The following is a 21,776-nucleotide window of genomic DNA, read 5'->3' as shown; positions in this document are numbered from 1 at the left end:
GATGACAAAGCAGGACAAAGAAAGACCATCACAGAAAGAGAAAAGCCAGAGAAACAAAAATAGATCAAAAGAGAATCAAGATCAATGAAGGTTATCCAACATTCTATTTCCTAAACACAATCCTATTTTATGGCCAATTCGACAATATCCTTAAGTAAACCAAGAAACAGAATTTTAACTCCTTTGTAAAAGGTAACTAAAGAACGTTCCACAGACAAGTTATTTATGAGTTAACTTTCTTTGTGTTTACCAGACACTCTTTCAGATCTGAAACCCCTGTGCAGATGAAGTTGTCACAGTGTAGGGGTAACTGTATTTTATTTTATTTTTTATTATTTTTATTATTTTTTTTTTGAGACGGAGTTTCGCACTTGTTACCTAGGCTAGAGTGCAATGGCGCGATCTCGGCTCACGGCAACCTCCGCCTCCTGGGTTCAGACAATTCTCCTGCCTCAGCCTCCTGAGTAGTTGGGATTACAGGCACATGCCACCATGCCCAGCTAATTTTTTGTATATTTTTTAGTACACACGGGGTTTCACCATGTTGACCAGGTTGGTCTTGATCTCCTGACCTTGTGATCCACCCGCCTCGGCCTCCCAATGTATTTTATTTTTAAGCTGGGATATTGCTAAGAGTGAAAGGTCACTATAAATAATTATGCTAGGGGCCGGGTGTGGTGGCTCATGCCTATAATCCCGGCACTTTGGGAGGCTGAGGCCAGCAGATCACTTGGGGCCAGGAGTTTGAGGCCAGCCTGGCTAACATGGCAAAACCCTGTCTCTACCAAAAAATATAAAAATTAGCCGTGGTAATGTGCGCCTGTAATCCCAGCTACTCTGGAGGCTGAGACACAAGAATCGCTTGAATCGGGGAGGCAGAGGTTGTAGTGAGCCAAGATTGTACCACTGTATTCCAGCTTGGGTGACAGAGCAAGACTGTCTCAATAATAATAATAATAAAATTATACTAGATTAACAGACATAACCCCACACCACCCTAGGCAAATAGATACATAGTTAGCTTATTGCTACATTGCTGAAGATCCTTGCTATTTAACAAATAGCTTCAATGAAAAACAATTCCCTTGTTTTCCACAAATTCTGCAATTTATGATTATGTTGATAGACTCTAATATATTAGGATAACTTCATTCACTGCTTCCATTTGCTCATCTACCATTTACTTTTCATGCTTCTGCAATCTCATCTGCTGCTACTTCCACTCTACTGAACTGTTTTAACAGTGGTCTAAAAGTTGCTACAGCTAATGGCATTTCTCTGCAATTTTCCTGTTCAACCACTTTTGCAGTATGTCATTACAATGACCTCCCTGACCTTCCTGAAACTATCTCTTCCTGCCATAGTGAATCACGAATATGATGGAAGTTTCTCATCTCTCAGGTACGTGAAGGTGAAAAAGGTTGAGAATTACTAAAAAATGATGTGAAAGCATAACACTAACTGCTGTAACAAACCCTAAAATTCTCTATTTTAACATGCTAAAGTTTAATTTCATTCACATAATAATCCAGCAAAGTTCCTGGTTAGCAGGTGACTTTCTCCTACATAGTGACCCAGCATCTATCCCCTTTGTGCCTTTGCCATCTTCTAAAGCCAAGACCTCTGTATTCAGTTGGCATTTGGCAAAATGACACAAAAAACAAAAGCATGGAGGATAGCATATCGAATGTTTTTATGCAACAGGCCTGGAAATTGTACACATTACAGCTACACACTCCACTGGCTAAAACCTGGTTACATGGTTAAGTCTAACTACAAGGAGGCTTGGAAATGTAATCTGCCTATGTACCCTAAAATAAGAAGAAATGGGTTTGGTGAACAGTACTCCACTCTGTCACACAAAAAAGGCTCCAATAAATCTCTGTTATTTGTTAACTTCATTTATTTTATTTTTTTGAGACAGGGTCTTTGCTCTGTTACCCAGACTGGAGTACAATGGCACAATCATGGCTCACTGCAGCCTCAACCTCCTGTATTCAAGCGATCCTCCCACCTCAGCCTCCTGAGTTCAAGGCTAGCCTCCTGAGTAGCTGGAACTATAGTTGCATGCCACCACACCCAGCTAATTTTGGGATTTTGTTGTAGAGATGTGGTTTTGCCATGTTGCCCACGCTGGTTTCTAGCTCCTGAGCTCAAGGGGTACTCAGGGTGGGCCTCCCAAAGTGCTGAGATTACAGGTGTGAGCCACCCCACCATGCATGTTAATTTCATTTATATGTTAAATTCATTAAGAGCAGGGGTAGGACTTGTGTAACAACTGGAGCCTATCCCAAATTTGTGAGTTTCAAATATGACTGATATCCTTGTTAGGACTAGCAGGGTGACAATAAATCTAATAGCATGAGGGACTACAAAACCTAATGGAAAAGAATTCAGCCTAATAATAAAGCAACCAGGAAAAGAAAAAAAAAAAAGAACTCAAAGGCAAGATACAGGAGATACAGGAAGATGTCCCACAGCTCTTCCTTTGTGTCAACTCTAGAAAAAAATCTGCTGAGTCCAGGGAAAGGAAAATTTGTGGAGAGAACTGAGAGTACAGGCTCCTTCCACTTCTACCCAGAAGACAGTGTGGTGCTTGAGGTCCAAAAGCTTCATCACTACCATAGTGGTGCCCAACAGTCTTCCCTCACAAAGGCTGCAGAGGCAGCTAGGAAGCAACAGAAGCACAGTCTGGCATCTTCTGAGTAGGAGACCACCCCATGCACACTCATAAGCAAGCTCAGAAATGAACACTGACACAGGTGGAGCAGGTGAGAAGCAAGATGAGAGATAAGCCTATGGTAAGCTGCAGGACTACTCAAAATCTGGGACTCCCAAATACAAGGTGAGACACTGAAGGAAGGTGATGGTAATGGCGGCAGCCAGGTAAATATAATTGATTATGGTTTATATCATTCCAGTGAAAATATCCTACATTGCATGCTCCTGAAAACTGCTTACATTTATAATATTTTTAGCAGTTTGGAGTTACTGAGTAGAGGGTATTGCATTATTCTGTAAATTTTTACATAATAGTTTTCTGATTTGAGCCAAAGTCAAAGCAGGAATATAACTTTTTTTATGACTAGGCAATTGAAATTTCTATATAACATACTGATTTGCTGATCAAGAGACACATGAAATTTTAAATGGTACTTTTTCCCAAGGACAGAAATACAAAAAAATCAATGTTAGTGTTATAATAGTTAATTTAAATTGCCTATCAAAGTTATGATAACTAATTGATAAGGCTTTATCTTAACTTTATTCTGAAGTTTAAATCTCTTGTTAAATAACCAGAGATTATCAATAACTAATTGATAAGGCTTTATTTAAACTTTATTCTGAAGTTTAAATCTCTTGTTAAATAACCAGCTTCTCAAAAAAATTGGCTGAAACCTTTCTAAAAAAACAAATAAGAGATTTTTGTTTTTTACTACAAAAATCTAAGGATTCAAGCAATTTCGAAGCATGAAGAAAGACCAGTCATGGTGGCTCACCCCTGTAATCCCAGTCCTTTGGGAGACTGAGGCTGGAGGATCACTTGAGGATAGGAATTCAAGACCAATCTGAGCCCATGGTAAGACCTCATCTCTACAAAAAATTTCAAAATTAGCTGGGTGTGGTGTTGTGTGTGCCTATAGTCCTAAGCTAATTGGCAGGCTGAGGCAGAAGAGTCACTTTAGCCCAAGAGTTTGAGGTTACAGTGAGTTAGGATTGCACCATTGCACTCCACCCTGGATGACAGGGTATGATGGTTAATACTGAGTGTCAACTTAATTGGCTTGAAGGATGCAAAGGTGTGGCTGTGAGGGTGTTGCCAAAGAAGATAAACATTTGAGTCAGTGGGCTCAGAAAGGCAGACCTACCCTTAATCTGGGTAGGCATCATCTAATCAGCTGCCAGCATGGCCAGGATATAAAGCAGCAGAAAAACGTGAAAAGCCTAGACTGGCTTAGCCTCTCAGCCTACATCTTTCTCACAAGCTGGATGCTTCCTGCCCTCAAGCATCAGACTCCACATTTTTCAGCTTTGGGATTCAGACTAGCTTCCTTGCTCCTCAGCTTGCAGACAGCCTATTACGGGACCTTGTGATGGTGTGAGTTAATACTGCTTAATAAACTCTCATATATGTACCTATATATATTTACATGTATATGTATATATCCTATTAGTGCTGTCCCTCTAGAGAACCTTGACTAATACACATGGTAAGATCCTCTCTCTCTAAAAAAAAAAAAAGAAGAAAAAGAAGAAGCAGATGAGAAAAAAGAACTATAAAGGCAAATATGCAAGCCATTTTTCAAAAAATCATATCCATTCTAAAGATGTGTGAAACCTTGTCATCAGTCATAAAAATGGCCATAAATTTCTCCCCATATTCTTGAGGTCAATTAACAGTCTCAGAATTGCCTTTCTAAAAAATAAATGCTAACATGACAGGAGTATTAAGTAAAATATTCAACCATCAAACAAGATTAGTCTAGCTGATTTTTATGATGCTAAATAGGGAACACCTGTCAACTTCACGATCTCCCCATGAACGATCAAGGAAAAGGAATTAAGCAAAGGGAATGTCTGTAAACTTATTTCATCACCCTCCCATGCACTCACAAGGTTTATCTTCAAAGAAGAATAAATCATTAGGTTTGTTCTTAATAGACTTTCACAAAGACTGTGACATACTTCTGTGGAACAGAAAACCGTAAATTTGTTTACAGATGATCTTTTTGCACAAGATTTCAAAGACCTGTAGAATATTCTTCATTGATTTTCAGTGTTTATTTGTTTTAACATCATCCTTTGAGGCAATGAGTAAAGTTTACATTTGCAAAATGAAATGTGTTACTAAAAAGATGTCAGATATGAGTTACTATTTGTGTTACTATTTGTGAACACAAGGAGCAACAACAACAAAAATATCTTCCAAAGTTCTTATCCTCAATTCCTACCTTCAGTTTTTAATTTTCCACAAATTATATACATGTTTGAAAACAAACTTTACATCTGTCTAGCTTTGCAATCACAAATTAAAATTCTTGAGAAAATTAAAATGTAGTAAGCCAGGTATAACAATATTAAGCAGTAACTACTAAGGACAATCATTTACCACTATAGAAATACAATTTTGCAAAGAATCAGGGAGATGAGTACAGACATTGTATCAGTTAGCACATATAACCAGCTAGAAGCAAATCCTATTAATGATAATGTGGACTTCCAAATAGTCAACACTAAGTTTTTGTTGACTAGCAGAAAGATAATTTAACAAATGGGAAGTCAGGCAATCAGAGACAGAGTTGAAAAAGTCTTTGTAGTTATTATGCAAACCCACATCCCCTGACTCATTCCAAGAATCTTTTCCATTACACACAATTCTGCTTCTAAGTTCCTCTTTGGAACTTAAAGGAAACATTAAAGGAAAATGTTTATAGGAAAATCTGACGCCCTACAATACATACTATATGGCTATAGTCGTACACACAAGTGAACAAAAAAGGCCATGCAGAAAGATCAACTCAACCATCCACACTGACAGCTCTTCTCATTTTAGGACAAATACCTTGTCTTCTTAGCAAGCCAGAGTCACAGAACTGGGTTAAACCACAAGAAATTATAATTTTTGTCAAATATTAGCAATTTCATATAGTTCAGCCAATTCATCATCTAATTTTAAAAGGGTAATGAATTATTACATGACCACTGATAACTATGGAGCAATCAGTAGTAAATGCTTTATGTATTTTGTTTTCTCTCTATTTTCATCCCTCTTTAACTCTCATTGGGTTCCTCAAAAACATTAAGCAAGTATCTTTAACCTGAATTTGATGCAATGTATGCAATACAAACTGTAGTGAAAAGAGGTTTCATTTAAAGATGGAGGAAAAATATGTAAATAGAAATATGCAAAAAACTGTCTCTGTCCCATAAATCAAGTTTAAACACATATTTTACAAACTAATATTTTTCTAGCACACTCATGACAGGCAGTATGCTGAAAACCTTACATATGGCATTGTCTGTTTTAATCCTCCTCAAAACCGTACAAAGTAGATAAAATAATGAGCCATTCTTTTTTGCCTGAAATTGGTTTTCTTAATTAACTGAAGTGATTGCTGCATACTTGACTGCCTTGAGATTTTACGATCTTATGTGCCTATGTTCACTTATATCAAAATCTACAAAGTTAAACTTTCAGTGGTATAAACATATGTACCAAAGAGAAGCTATTTCACAAAAGTAAGATTTCCTTGGTATTGTTACGTTGCTAATACATTACTTTTAGCCAAAAAATAAATCAGTCATTCCTTGAAGTGGTACTAAAGGTAATAATAAAGTAACACCATTCCTATTGTTTTACTATTCTCATTAAAAATCCCAAGTTAAGTATGAATTTTGAATTTTGTTATAACTTTTTAGACTGTAGTAACATTTTCCATGACAATGAATGGTGCAGGTTTAGGAACAATGGAAGATATGAAGTATGGAAAAAAAAATCCATTTCAACACTTTTTTTTTTTCTGAACAGTCTCGCACTGTCACCCAGGCTGCAGTGTAGTGGTGCAGTCTCGACTCACTGCAATCACCACCTCCTGGGTTCAAGTGATTCTCCTGCCTCAGCCTCCTGAGTAGCTGCGACTACAGCTATGCACCACCATGTCCAGCTAATTTTTTTTTTGTATTTTTCTTAGAGATGGGGTTTTACCGTGTTGGCCAGGATGTTCTTGATCTCCTGACCTCGTGATCTGCCCCCTCAGCCTCCCAAAGCGCTGGGATTACAAGCGTGAGCCACCACGCCAAGCCTCCATTTCAACACTTTTCAGCTTCTGTTTCAGTGCCATACACCTTCTTGTGGGTATACTCTTTTGGGCAAATCTGGGCTTTGCATTTTTTTCTGTAACAAAACTAAAAGCTTCTGTCATGAAATATTCAGAATGAATGCAGAATGAAAGGGGAAGTTATCAACTGACTGTGCCTGATTCCTGTCTCAGAAAAAGAATTGTCCACTTTACCAAAAGACTTTGCTAGGCCTCTTAAAGGATAAATGAACAATGCTTTCTAGATTCCTTTTAGATCATCTAAAGCTTGAGAGAGAAATATGCGGAAGAAAGCTATATGGACTACATGGGAAATTTTTCGTTAAAAAGAGGATACAAATATTAGATTATTTACAAGACCCAATTTTGAGGCAGATTTTATTTGTAACAAGTAGTATATAATAGCACACAGGTAAAGAAAATGTTTTCCTAAACAAACTGCAATCACTCTGGCAATAATAAACATAATACGGAATATGCTTATACATTTTACACTTTTTGAGTTTTAGGGAATTCTTGTCACTCTTAAGTGCGTTAACCACTCCTAAAGATATACCACCACCACAATTTAAACCAAAGGAGGAAAATCCACTCAACTATTAAAAAAACTTACTGATTTCTTTCCATTTCTTTACTAATCGAGGGCTAAGATTAAAAATGTGATCTTCATTTTGAAATCAACATATTGACAGCACTGAAAATAACACAAAATTTTCATTAAAAAAAGTGTCTTCTATTCTACTCTAAACCACCCTTAAAACTATTGCTTTTGAAATTTTAACTATTATCTTTCTGAGAATCAAAATCGAAGAAACATTTAAGTAAAATACCATTTAAGAAAAAAGAAAAGCAGTGAAACTTCTAGATCAGGGGTCCCCAACCCCCAGACTGGTACTGGTCCAAGGCCTGTTAGGGACAGGTCTGCACAGCAGGAGGTGAGCAGTGGGTGAGTGAGCATTACTGCCTGAGCCTCGCCTCTGGTTGATCAGCAAAGCCATTAGGTTCTCATAGGAGCATGAAGCCTACTGTGAATGGTGCATGCGAGGGATCTAGGTTGTGTGTGTGTTCCTTATAAGAATCCAATGCCTGATGATCTGAGGTGGAACTGTTCCACCCCCAAACCATTCCCCCAACCCCGAGTCCATGGAAAACTTGCCTTCCACAAAACCAGTCCCTGGTACCAAAAAGGTTGAGGACTGCTGCTCTAGATGAAAGTATCCTGGAAATGTGAGTAACAGCAAACAATATTTGGGTAAACTCTCCATAGAAACGAAATCCCATGGACAAGAATATGACATCTCATTCTTTAAATATTCTTGAAATTATACAGTTATGCAGGGATAAATCAGAACTCTAACATTTTTGACAAAGTTTAAATGGCTTAAATACTTTCTTAATAATTTGTTGTTTGGGTTTTGGTGTTTTTGTTTTCTCTTTTTTTGTTGTTGTTTAGACAGCTAAAAATCTTAGCAGTAGAGCACCTAAGACTCTAAAACTCTCAAAGATTCTTGAGGCATTTTTTTGGGTTTTGGAAACAGAGTCTTGTTCTGTCACTCAGGCTGCAGTAGAGTGGCACCATCATAGTTCACTGCAGCCTTGACCTCCTCGCACCTCAGCCTCCTGAATAACTGGGACTACTGGTGCATACCACCAAACCCGGCTCTTTTTTTGTTGTTGTTTTAGAGATGGAGTGCTGCTCTGTAGTCTAGGCTAAAATGCAGTGGCATGATCTCAACTCACTGCAACCTTGACTCCCAGGTCCCGGGTCAAGCAATTCTCCTACCTCCCAAGTAGCCAAGGAGCTGAGATTACAGGCACATACCATCATGCCCAACTATCTTTTTTTTTTTTTTTTTTTTTTTGTATTTTTCATAGAGACAGAGTTTCACCATGTTGGCCAGTCTGGTCTTGTAACCTTATTTTGAGAACTGTAACATTTGAAGTATTTCGGAAAAAAATGTCATGATGCCTTACCTATATTAACTTTTAAATTGTTCAGCAAAAACAGCAATATGTATGTATTTTTAATAGATAGTAGATAAATCAAAAATGGTCAAATGTTAGTTTTTGTTTGTTTTTGAGATGAGGTGTCACTCTTATCACCCAGGCTGAACTGCAGTGACATGATCTCGGCTCACTACAGCCTCCTGATCCTGGGCTCAAGCCATCTTCCCATCTCAGCCTTCCAAGTACTGGGAACGACACATGCATGCCACCACATCTGGCTAGTTTTCATATGTTTCTGTAGAGACAGAAATGATAATTTTTCAAAAGTAGATATATAAGTGATAATTGCAGTCGTTTTCTAGGTTTTGTGTGTTTGAGTATCTCTACAATAATTTAAGTTCTTGGGCTTTTAATTTAGCATTTTTCAAATTACACTGGGAACAAAGCCTTTAAGCTAGTTCATGAACTCATTTCTGGATGAACCTGTTGTTTGGGTTTCTTTTTTTCTTGACTTCGGAGCAGCTGAGAGATCACTGTAATCCTCAAACTACGTGGTATAACGATAGTGTCCCTTTCTTTATTGGCTTCTATTCTCTTCTTCAATTTTAAATTTCTTAACCTTTAACTGTGCTGCTTCCTGTGTGTTATCATAATAAAACATCACAAATTATCCACAGAAGTTAGAAAGTTATAATCAAAAAAGATAAAATTGAGGAGACTATGCTTATTTTATTTTAAGAAGAAAAGCTGAGCACAGTGGCACTCACTTGCACTCTCGGCTACTAGGGAGGCTGAGGCACAAGAATTGCTTGTGCCCAGGACTTTAAATATAGCCTGGGAAACACAGTGAGACCCTGTCTTTTATACACACAAAAAAAGACAAAAAGAACACAAACATGGTAACAGTCTTCAAATATTTAAAGGACTGTCCTACAGAAGGTGTAGAAATTAATTCTGTGCTGCTCTAAAACCAATAATAGAAAATTCAGAAAGATAGATTATGTGTTATTATTAGTGATGAATTTCTAAATAATTCATTAGCCCATAATTGGATCCATAATTGGAGCTGTTGATACTTAAGAAAGTTCTGTTAGATCACCAGGAATCATTCAAATACTGCAGAAGGGATTCCCACCATGAGTCCAAAAGGGTATAGAAAAAAAGGGATATAGGCATTTGATTGCTCATTTACCTATCTACACATCTATTTATTTGGAAAATCTTGCGGGCAGTCTACTGACCAAAATCCAAGTAAACAAAGCTAAAAACACTTCAGCAATTTTTTTGTAAAAGCCAATGCTAATTAATACCATCTCCCTCTCATCATTATATTTTATAGTCACTTTGCTAAAATTTTACATTGCTATCTCCCTAGGAAACTGCACTTTATCATCTGACAGCCAATAAATTCAAATTTTTCTGCCACTTCTTCCTAAAAGCCTAAGGCTCTTAGGAAAAATCAGCAGTGATTTTGCTAAAGAATCCTTGTTAAACTTTACAGATATAAGCAGCAGATGCACAGCTAATTCTAACATGAATCTAGCCTTCTATGTATGTTTTTATTACTCTACCCAATCCATATCCAGTGCTATCAATCATTAAAATTTGACATAGACTGAGCAATGAAAATAGTGTCCTTTGTCCACTCATATCCTAATACAACCATTCTAGAGTCATCACCTTGTCTAAGATGAATTATGAATATGCAGCTACTTTAAAAGACAACTCAGTGCAAATGATCTAGCACACAATCTATAAGGCACCTGCTTACTCAGAAGCAGCAAGCAGCATCCTTTATTTCCTCTACACAGAAACACAGAATGAGAGTAGCAAGGTAAAGCCTACACCTAGGGTCGCCAAGCACATTGCTGTGTAAAATTAATTGTGTGTAGACATGCACACACACTTCAGTGGGGAATATTATGAAAGATTTAAATACCATTCATTTATTCTAACCTAATGATTTCTGACTGCTCTATGCACTGGACTGTCCTGATACCACTGGTCCTCAGACACTGTTGATTCACCAGAACTTTTCATGTCCAGAGAATATTATAATTGACATTGCCTCATTGACATTAAGGCAAACCAGAGAAAGGCCCATAATGAACTAATATTTCTTCAATGGCGTTCTCCAAAGACACAGGTGCTTCAAGTGGAAAACAAGTGACTCAGAAACTAAACTCGATCCAGAGGAAGCCTGAGTGGCCAGACTCTACCCAGCTGCAGTGACTGCCAAGCATTGTTTCCTGTGGTTGTTTGATGCTCATACCACTCCTGGTGCACACTTCCTCTGCCTAATCCCGTGCAAATGAGAGCATTCTTCCAGTTCCACCCCCACACTACCCCTCTCAACTATGCATGGGAAGCAAACACCAGCCTCCTTTATTCTTACAGATGTGCATAAGCCATTAAAAAAAAAAATGAAGACACAGAAAATAAACATGGAAAATGCCAACCTCCTTTTCTAGGAGATCTTGTTGATAGGAAATACACAGGCACAACAGTCAAAGGATTGATGGCCAAGAGTTCTGCCTCCTGCTGTTTGTGTAGATAAGTAAATTGGCTATTAATATATCATGCACTGGAATTACCAATTCTCCGTATAGATTTCTCATCCATCACATTTACAGTAACGATTTATTGAAAGAAAATTAGATTCAGTGACCTCCATACATAACTTGGCTAAACCACATCTTATCCTTAAGCCAATGTGACAAGGTCAAGGATCTCTGAACACAGCTCAGATAGGATATGGGCCAACAACTGAGGCTAGGAATTAGAATATACATATTAGTGAGCATATATGTACTCACATATAAGACAGATATTCAGACAAATACAGACAGTATTCCTAGAAGCTTTCCTATTACACAGAAAGAAAATATTGTCCATTTTTAATAGAAACCATAAACCCGAAATTTCTAAGTGTTCTACCAGGGACCAAGCTTCCAGTAGATAATCAGTAAGTATCAAAAAACCCAACCAAGCAACCAACTGAACATCAAAAAAACGAACACAGGGAAAACTTAGGATGGCACAATATAGCAAAAATCATTAAAAAAATCTACTCAGTTGTAAAATACGTCCACAGAAATTGAGAGTAAACGCCATTAGAATTCTGCTACATTAATTTAAAAAGCATTATGTTTATAACATTATAACATTTATAAGTTGCTCCTGCTCCATTATTTCCCTTGCAATAAACCCTACTTTCCCCCTGCCAGGTTTCCAGTTCTCTCCTCTCTCTTATCCTCTCATGACTCATATCAATTCTTAAACATCCAAAATCTCTCAAACTCTGGGCCTCTTTTACAGTTGGTCTAGTAGGTCTGCATCATTTTTCAACCAGACTATCTCATCTCAAGCCTGCTCCTCCTACCACTGGCATTATGATTGCCCACTACAGCCTCCCCCACTGACATAGTGCTTAGCTCAAGCACTCAGCAGGTTATCTCCTGTCTGTCTGTTGAAAAGTACTCACCCCAGCACTTTGGTAGCCCAAGGCAGGCAGATCACGAAGTCAAGAGATCAAGACCATCCTGACCAACATGGTGAAACACCAACTCTACTAAAAATACAAAAAAATTAGCTGAGCATGGTGTTGTGTGCCTGTAATCCCAGCTACCCAGGAAGCTGAGGCAGGAGAATTGCTTGAACCCGGGAGGTGGAGGTTGCAGTGAGCCAAGATTGCGCCACTGCACTCCAGCCTGGAGCCTGGTGACAGAGCAAGACTCTGTCTCAAAAAAAAAAAAAAAAAAAAAGTACTCACTGGCCCTTTGTCAGAATCAGTGCAGACCCGGCTATGCCTGAAGGGCCCCCCTACTCTGGCCCCAATCTCTGTTGGACCTCAAGATCCAGCTTGCTGCAGTTACATGTTATGTTCAAGCTATGAGGATTATCAGCAGAACCCCAAAATTCTATGTAGATTTCCCCTTCAGCACCTTCCTAAATGACTTTCCCTCTACTTACATAGGTAGATACATATATCTCGGTATGTCTGTAAACCTCTGTGTGCATATTTACATGGATATTAGAAAAAAATAGAGTTAAAAAAAATACTCAAAAGATTCACTATTTTGGTCTGTAGAGGAATCCGAAAGAGCAAAGAGAAGTTCCATTTCAGTTCTCAAACTAGATTTCCAATTTTGGAAATATTCTCAGTAGCTATGCCAAATGCAGATGTAAAACCGAGGAGAAATCTTTATCATGCTTTTAGCTCTTTATAATGCCTTTCTCTCTCCAGAAGGGTATGTATGGTCAAGTTTTTTCTCTCTCTAAAAGTTTACAATTTTAAGGGGATGCCAATATCACCAAAAATGAAGTATACCCAGGTTAAAAGTCTCTGCAAAAGAGCTTATAAATAACTTAAAAGGTATGAGGAAGCCTTCAGAGAGGATTACACAACTAAGAGTCATCAAAGCGAAACATTACTTTACAAAACGCAATGTATACGTATTGCATCTACCAATAAGCGGCACTTGAGAATCAGAAAAATATCAGAATCGAAAAAACTGGGGCCAAGTTAAAGGATTAGCCCAAGGGAATCTACTGGAAGAGGTAGGATAGAATCCAGTTAAAATGTGCTATATAACTTATTTAAAACTTAATTTAAATCAGAGTGGAAGGGCCAGTCATGGTGGCTCACACCTATAATCCCAGCACTTTGGAAAGCTGAGGTGGGTAGATTGCTTGAGCTCAAGAGCTTGAGATCAGTCTGGGCAACATGGTGAAACCCTGTCTCTATAAAAAAATATAAAACTTAGCTGGCTGTTGTGGCATGCACCTACAGTCCAGCTACTCGGGAGGTTGAGGGGGAAGGATTGCTTCAACCAGAGAGGTGGAGATTGCAGTGAGCCAAGATCGCACCACTGTACTCCAGCCTAGGTGACAAGGGTGAAACTTTGTCTCAAAAAATAATAAATAAATGTATAGTAGTACTAGCATCCTCTTCCCACTGGGCCACTGGTATTTCAAATCATTTTTCTTCCCAGTCTGTCTAAAGTGGCTTCCTCTAGCCACTCATCATTGTACTCTGTTTCTTTCCTCAGTGGCACTTATCCGCTGGCTGTGACTTTTTGTTTATGTTTTACCTGTTTGTTTCATTAACTTGGATAGTGAGGGACAGTGACAATGCCTTGAGAGCAGGTGGTCTTGACTCTCTGCTCCTCCACCCTGATAAAGCAGCATGTGGCATACAAACACTTCCCAATGAGGAAATGATGGATAAATTACTCGGGAGTTACCTCTGGCTGAGCCTTACCCCCTGCCCACACTGCACTGGTTGCTTTTCCCACAGAATTCAATTCAAAGTCATCATCACAATTCCTTGAAGTAAGGATCCTCATCAGGACCAGTTTACAGATCAAAATGTGAAGGCTCTGAGAGGCTGAGCAACTCCCCTGCACACAGGTGGCTGGGGCAGGGTAGAGTGAAAGTCAGGTTTACTTGCTCTCAAAGTCTCAGAATTAGCTGAAGAAAAGAGTCAATGTAATGGGTCAGGGTCCAATTTCTGTGGGGCAGAGAAGGAGGTGGAAGGTCCCAGTTGAAAATGAAGGGAATGCACAGAGACAAGTCTGCAAAGCCAGGCCCAAAAGACTCAATACATCCAAGAACCAGCTAAGTCCAGAGCTCTGGACAAAGCACATACTCTCATGTTTTAAGCAGTGTGTGTGTGAGTGTAATGAATGTATGTGACTCTTGAATTGAGTCACTGCAGACAAGGGGCTAAAGGATATGAAAGGAAAGGGCATTCCAGGCAAAGGAAATGATATTAATAAATATTAATCTGGTGAGTCATGATGACTTTAGTAATTTGTAGGACTTAAGCAAGGGAGTTAATGGGGGTAGGAAAGTAAGAAATAAGGTTAGAAAGGTAGGCAGAGGCCTGATCATGAAGAATCCTGTGTGGCTTGTAAAAGTGTTTAGACGTTATTCTCTTATAAACAACAGGGATCACTATCAAGTTTTAACCCGGGTACAGGTAGTTAGATAGGCATGAGTGAGCAGGAAAGGGCTCTCCCACCACTAGGAATGTTAGATGATAGTTTGGCAATTATCACACTGCCTCTCTAAAAGTGATAAGCTGGCAGCTGCTACAGGGAGAAACCATTTCCTGATGGTCTACACCTGTTGTACTAAAGTGTTAATCGAATGCAGGCACCAGGGAGAAGCAATTTCCTGGGTGTGTGCAGTGAGAGACAAAATGGCAGAGTACATACTTTCCAGGGGCACCAAACCGGAAAAGGGAAGAAAGTCTCAGATGGGCATACGTACAACATCCTAAACACAGTGTGTGTGCTCACTTCCCAAAAATAAGGAGGGCACTGTACTTGTGGGCAACCCACCCTAAGGAAAGAATCATGAGGAAGGGGCCAGCCTCTAAAGTCCTAGGATCAATGTTAAACACCTCACTTGACCTCGGTGTCCGCTTGGGTCTCTTCCAAGCATACTTTCCTTTCTTTCCTGTTCTAAAGCCTTTCTAAATAAACTTCCACTCCTGCTTTGAAACTTCCCTTGGACTCTTTTTCTGTCTTATGCCCCTCAGTCAAATTCTTTCTCCTGAGGGGGCAAAAATTGAGATTCCTGTAGACCTGTACAGATTCACCACTGGTAACTTGGATATTCTCCACTGGTAACAAGCCCATTAGTAAAATTATCAGCTCTACATTTTTGGAAGATTATCTTGAAACTATTCAAAACTGATGGCAAAAAGATACCTAGGAGACAATTTCAATACTCCCAGTGATGACTACCTCAACTAAAAGGCAAAAACAATGAGGGATAAAGAAAAGGCATTTTGACCAGGTGTGGTGGCTCACGCCTATAATCCCAGCACTTTGGGAAGCAGAAGCTGGTGGATTACCTGAGGTCAGGAGCTCAAGCCCAGCCTGGTCAACATGCCAAAGCCCCATCTTTACTAAAAATATAAAAAATTAGCCAGGTGTGATGGTGCACACCTATAATCCCAGCTACTCAGGAGGCTGAGGCAGGAGAATTGCCTGAACCCAGCAGGTGGAGGTTAAAGTGAGCCAAGATCACACCACTGCACTCTAGCCTGGGTGACAGAACCAGACACCATCTCAAGAAAAAAGAATAAAGTACTTCGGTTTTATACATAATGAGTTTTAAGCAATCATGTGACACCTAAATAGCTAATCAAGTGCAAATATGAGAAATTCCGGAGTCAACAAAATTTATTTTCCTCACTGCAGGACTTTTCAGTTCCTTTGCTATGCTCCATCTCATAAATACAACATGCAGTGTTTACCAAACTCTTTGGAACAAGAAGATTTTTTCTCCAGGCTTCCTATTAGCATTTCTTGGGACAATGGGATTCCTTGCAAAGTTATTTGGGAAATATTATTCCAGAAGTTTTCAACTGTCTTTAGGTTACAGAAAAGTAAAGAGTTTATTGAACTAACTCAAAAATAATTAGGAAACAGACTAAAAAATGAACTTGAATAATCACTAAGGTATAAAAAATGTCTTTGCATGGCTTGGGTACTAAAGTTCTATAAGAGGAGGTAAGAATGGGAAAATCTGCCAAGCATTAAATACCCCTACAAAAGTGAAAAAATGAGGAGGTTGCTACAAAGGTCAACTCTATCCAAAAACAAAGGAGGGGAATAGTGCTAATGATACGGGAATTGTGTTAACAGTCAGCCAGACACATACATTAGGAAAGGCTAGAACTGTTCCCTCCTCCTCTGCCTAAAAAACAATAGCCTTGGAACAATCTATCTTTGTTCAGGGAGGAATCTCTGCAGAGCTCCCCCTTAGTCATGTAAATACAGGCAAGCCTCCTACTGCTCAGGAGGACAACGCAAAGGAGGCCTTGGTGAGTGGAGGTTGACTCCTGACAGTCTCCTTGCCAGGCTGAGCCAGCTCTAGTCTGGAAGTTGGCTAATTTGTGGGAAAATTCAAGAGCCTTGAGGGGAAAAAAATACTGGGGATCCCAAATGCTGCTCTGAGACTGGAGGTTGGTACTCTGTAAGGGCTGAATGAGGGGTACATGACCCAAGCTTGCTGACAGAATACAAGGAGCCAACGAATAGAATTCATCATAAAGCTAGGGAGACAGGGTCTGGCCAGGCTCAATGCAAAAGCTAAAATGCTATAGGGATGAAGGAAAGTGGTGTGGGCAGGATGGGGTTGAGAAGGGTTGAAAATACAAGGGCACTGCTAGCATCAGAGAACTAAAGCTCTCCCAGGAACCACACAGAACCAGTCTTGTGCAACTGCACCACACTAGCAGACAAAGAGATCAAGCTCCTGTGGGGCTTTGAAGCAAGGCTGATTTAAGCCTCACTATGTAAAGCCCAGAGATTTCTGGATAATTTGGGTGGGACATACTTCAAGAGAAATGTCAAACTTGTTTTATGTCAAACAAGTAACTAAAAAGATTTACACACTAAGATGATTCTTCTTTACATATGTGTATATTAAAACATGTTTCCAGGTGTTGATGAATGTGTATGCACTAGATAGTAAGGATCTTTCAAGCCATGCCAAGGTGAGGTCCCTGGGACCACCTGTAGTCAGTGAAGGCTCAGGAGCCTTTTCTTGGGAGGTTTTTCTCATGACAGGGAAAGCCAGGCAGAGTTTCATGAGGATAGATAGGTAGTAGTAAACCATTGCAGGCTCTCAAGTAGCTTGTGGTGTTGCCTGTGGTGACCTAAACCTCAAGATCTATGATATTTCTGGAATCAATGGTAAGGAAAAGAAAGCATTTACTATGAAGCTGGGACAGTACTTCTATTTAATTATTTACATGCTGCAAAATAGGTTCTGGGACTTTGTCTTCATATCTCCTCTTCAGCATATGATAGAAGATGTAGAGCCTAACAAATGGTCTCCAAATTGCCTGGAACTTTCATAATAAAAGTTAACATATCTGTAAAACTGAAATCATTTAACTGGTGAAACACAGTGAATCACTTAGATTTATCTTACTCTTGGTTAGGAAAATAATGAAAACTGGCTCAAAAAAGAGAAAAGGAGGAAATGTATTGGTTCATGGCATGGAAAAACCTATAGATACATATTTAGCTCTGGGCCCAGCCTGATTCTCTTTTTTTTTTTTTTTTTTTTTTTTTTCTGATTCTCACTTCACATGATGTCACTAGGTTCATCCTCAACTCTATTCCCTCTGAAATGGGTCAATTTTGAAACTCAATGTGGTACCCAGATGGCTATAGCTCCACCAAGCCTCAGACTCACACCTACAGTCTTCTGTATCAGGAAGAGAGAAAAATAAAACTGCCCTTGCAAATGTCTTATTGGTCCCAACTGAGTGACTCACCCCATTCCTGAACCATCTCTATGTGTTCAACGGCATAGGATATAATTGATTAAGCCATCCAAACTCTGTAAGTGAGAAAGAAGAAAGGGTGGTTTTTCAAAGGAGATGCGAGGCCACAGAAGGAAAGAGAAAAGATGTCTGTGCGAAATAAAACACAAGAGTGCTATACAACATTAGAAAGAACGAAGTTTATTTCTTAATCTCACCCCCTCCAATATTGACATTTTTCTTGCACTTAATTCGAAATTCAACACTTATGTTTACCAACGAATCCCAAAACCATTAAAAATAATAATAGTGTTAATAATAGTAATGATAAGAGTACTTACCTTAGACGCTCTGTTAAGCACTTGACGTACACGATTTCATTTAACACTCACCTAAACTCAATACATAGATGAGGAAACTGAAGCTCAAAGAGGTTACTTGCCCAACACTGTATACTAATCAGGACCTAACTGGAATCCAAACCAAGATCCAACTCAGAAACCATGTTTTCCTTTGTTTTTTAATTTTCTATTTCCACAGGTTTTGGGGTAACAGGGGTTACATGAGTACAGTTCTTCAGTGGTGATTTGTGAGATTTCGGTGCACCCATCACCCAAGCAGTATACACTGAACCCAATTTCTAGTGTTTTATCTCTCACTTCCCTTTTGCACTTTCCCGAGTCCCCAGAGTCCATTGTATCATTCTTAGGCCTTTGTATCCTCATAGCTTAGCTCCCACATGAGTGAGAATATACAATGTTTGGTTTTCCATTCCTGAGTTACTTCACTTAGAATAATAGTCTCCAGTTCCATCCAGGCTGCTGCAAATGCCATTAATTCATTCCTTTTTATGGCTGAGTAGTATTTCATCATGTATGTATGTGTGTGTGTGTGTGTGTGTGTGTGTGTGTGTATATACATCACAATTTCTGTATCCACATTGATTGATGGGCATTGGGCTAATTCCACACTTTCTGCAATTGTGAACTGCTATAAACATGAGTGTGCAAGTATCTTCTGATATAAATAACTTCCTTTCCTCCGGCTAGATACCCAGTAGTAGTATTGCTGGATCAAATGGTAGTTCTACTTTTAGTTGTTTAAGGAATCTCCACACTGTTTTCCATAGTGGTTGTACTAGTTTACATTCCCAGCAGCAGTATAGAAGTGCTCCCTTTTCACCGCATCCAGGTCAACAGGCATTAGTTTTTGATTTCTTGATTATGGCCATTTTTGCGAGAGTAACATAGTATCCCATTGTGGTTTTCATTTGCATTTCCCTGATCATCAGTGATGGCGAGTATGTTTACATGTTTGTTGGCCATTTGTATGTTTTCTTTTGAGAACTGTCTACTCACGTCCTTAGCCCACTTTTTGATGAGATTGGTTTTATTCTTGCTGATTTGTTTGAGTTCCTTGTAGATTCTGGATATTAGTCCTTTGTTGGATGTGTAGATGGTGAAGAATTTCTCCTACTCTGTGGGTTGTCTGTTTACTCTGCTGACTGTTCCTTTTGCTGTGAAGAAGCTCTTTAGTTTAATTCTTAACTAAATGGCAACCCTCTCTACCCCTACCCCAATAATGTTCTTACCTGTATCCCTGACTAACCCCTAAGCTGATGCTCTGAATTCTTTTTGACAGTGCCTGTCCTGAACCTGAACATGATGAAACTATCCTATTGCAATTCAAATCAACTGGAACTACCACTGGTCAGGTGTGGATACTCTTTGGTTTAAGAAAATACATAACTTTACACTTGCAAAGTGCTTTACAATACTTGAAACAACAGTGTGTCATGGGAAGCAAGCCCTCACCCAGAGCAAGGGTAAGGAGCTGACTTTAGTCACTTATCTGGACAGAGGCAACCTGACTTCCATTACTCTCTAGAAATGGTCTTATTAAAGAAAATATCCCATGTGCTTCTGCACTGTAAATGTGCCAACAGACAGCTCAGTAGGAAACATTTCCAAAGAGCAATATAATCATAAAATGACAATTGAAACAGTTATGAAAAATTCTTTATATACAGTATGAAAATGAACAAAGTTATAGATAGTGTTATGATGCCAAAAATAATATAGTAATTTCTAATATTATTCTGGAGGGGAACGTTTTAATTATTTTTCTTAAGCCAAAACGTTACCTAACAATATTTTACTTACTTTTGTTGCCAGAAAGCCAGAAAGAGATTCCTTTTTTCTCAAAAGTAAGAAAGTAAATGGTTATTCAAAACAAACCCCAAACACGCCTCATTCCCCCATTCCCCCTCAGACCTCAGCAGTCTTAGACAAGAAATCTCCCTCTTTCAGGAACCTTTTCAGTATTTATCAACCCTGAAGAGTGAGGGTCACATTTAACCTCAAGGCCTCTGCTGACTCTTAAATGAGTTCAAGTTACTAAACTCACTCCTCTTTCCTGTATTATTTAAAAAGCATAGAAAGCATTTCAAACTATTCTAATTTTTCTTGATGTTGGTTGCGTTTGAAGTGAATTACTATTGAGTAAAGAGTTCAATACTAAGAATTAAAGGTAACACTGAAAGGCAGAATTATCATAAGCCCTTCTAGAGGACCCCAAATGGATGCTCTTCACCATCTCAACAAAATACAAATTATCATTCACGTTAACATCGTTTCCAGGATTTTCTAAAAGAAAACACATCCATAGCAAGCCTAAGTTCAAAATAAATTTCCTGAACCCCAAACAGAGGAAGAACTTGGGCAAAGATTAGTGAGCAAACACTGCAATGAGAAAACAGGGAGGAGGGTGTAGCTAAGAACTGATTCCACGTGTATAGATGAGAACCTGTGAATCGGGTGACTATTTAGAGTTAATAACTTGAACCACCACTGGTTTGCAGACTCATGCAGTATTCTAAATCTCTCCTTTCTTTCCAAAGCATAATTAGATGCCAAGTAATACATCACTTGTGTTTTTTAATTTTATAAATTCTTTTAAGTTCATCCTTTTCCCTGACCATCCACATAGCAATGAGACCCAAAACACAGACACTGGACAAGAAAAACAGGACTGAGAAGCCAGAGGCCTGAGCTCCAGATCTTATTCCTCTTCCCAAGCAAGGAGACCCTGGAATCACTATCTAAGCACCTCCTCATGTCTTAGCTTCCTCATCTAAAGAATGTCTTCACAAGACTATTATGAGAATCAAATGTGGTCAGTAATGCTAAGTACTCTGAAAACTTCAAAATGCTATAAAAACATTAGGTGCTGCTATTACAATTAATATATTCTTAGGCAAAAAGGTGGGAAATGCACATGAAGTTCAGATTCACCATTGTAGGAATTGAAGCAGAAAGGAGAGCACATATATTTTTCATTTTAAGTTAACAAAAAATTTATTTAAATCCTAAGAAATGAAGGAAAATAGACTGTCCACATCCGGTTAAAATGTGTATTTTCCTGTCAGAAATTATTTTGTTGCTGAATTAACAATCTATTCACATTTTTTCAAATTAAAAATTTTAAACTACATGAATGATTTCAGTTCCATTACTCACAAGCTAGGATCCATAAATGGGAAAAATAATAGTACTCACATATTAGAACTGATTGATGATTCCCTCATTACATGCTAAACACATGTTATGTGCTATTTGAATGTTTGCACTGTAGTACAATAGTACAGAATCAGCTAGACCTGAGTTCAAACCACTGCTTCAATCCCTAATAGATATACAATTTGGGATGCTGATTTTCTC

General features: G+C 38.7%; 1 protein-coding gene and 1 long non-coding RNA gene across 6 annotated transcripts in view; one reads left to right on the top strand and one right to left on the bottom strand.

Moving 5' to 3' along the window:
* VAV3 (vav guanine nucleotide exchange factor 3) overlaps positions 1 to 21,776 on the bottom strand; it is a 393,845-nt gene that overhangs the window by 278,297 nt on the left and 93,772 nt on the right. The gene's annotated exons all lie outside the window — the stretch shown is intronic.
* Positions 2,587 to 11,333, top strand: LOC118143053 (uncharacterized). Its single transcript, XR_004727130.3, has 3 exons — positions 2,587 to 2,845; positions 3,452 to 3,580; positions 10,906 to 11,333. It is a non-coding gene; the product is annotated as an uncharacterized LOC118143053 (long non-coding RNA).

This window comes from Callithrix jacchus, chromosome 7 (genome assembly GCF_049354715.1).
Source record: "Callithrix jacchus isolate 240 chromosome 7, calJac240_pri, whole genome shotgun sequence".
In the NCBI taxonomy this organism is placed as follows: domain Eukaryota; kingdom Metazoa; phylum Chordata; class Mammalia; order Primates; family Cebidae; genus Callithrix; species Callithrix jacchus.
This window is presented reverse-complemented; position numbering and strand designations above follow the sequence as displayed.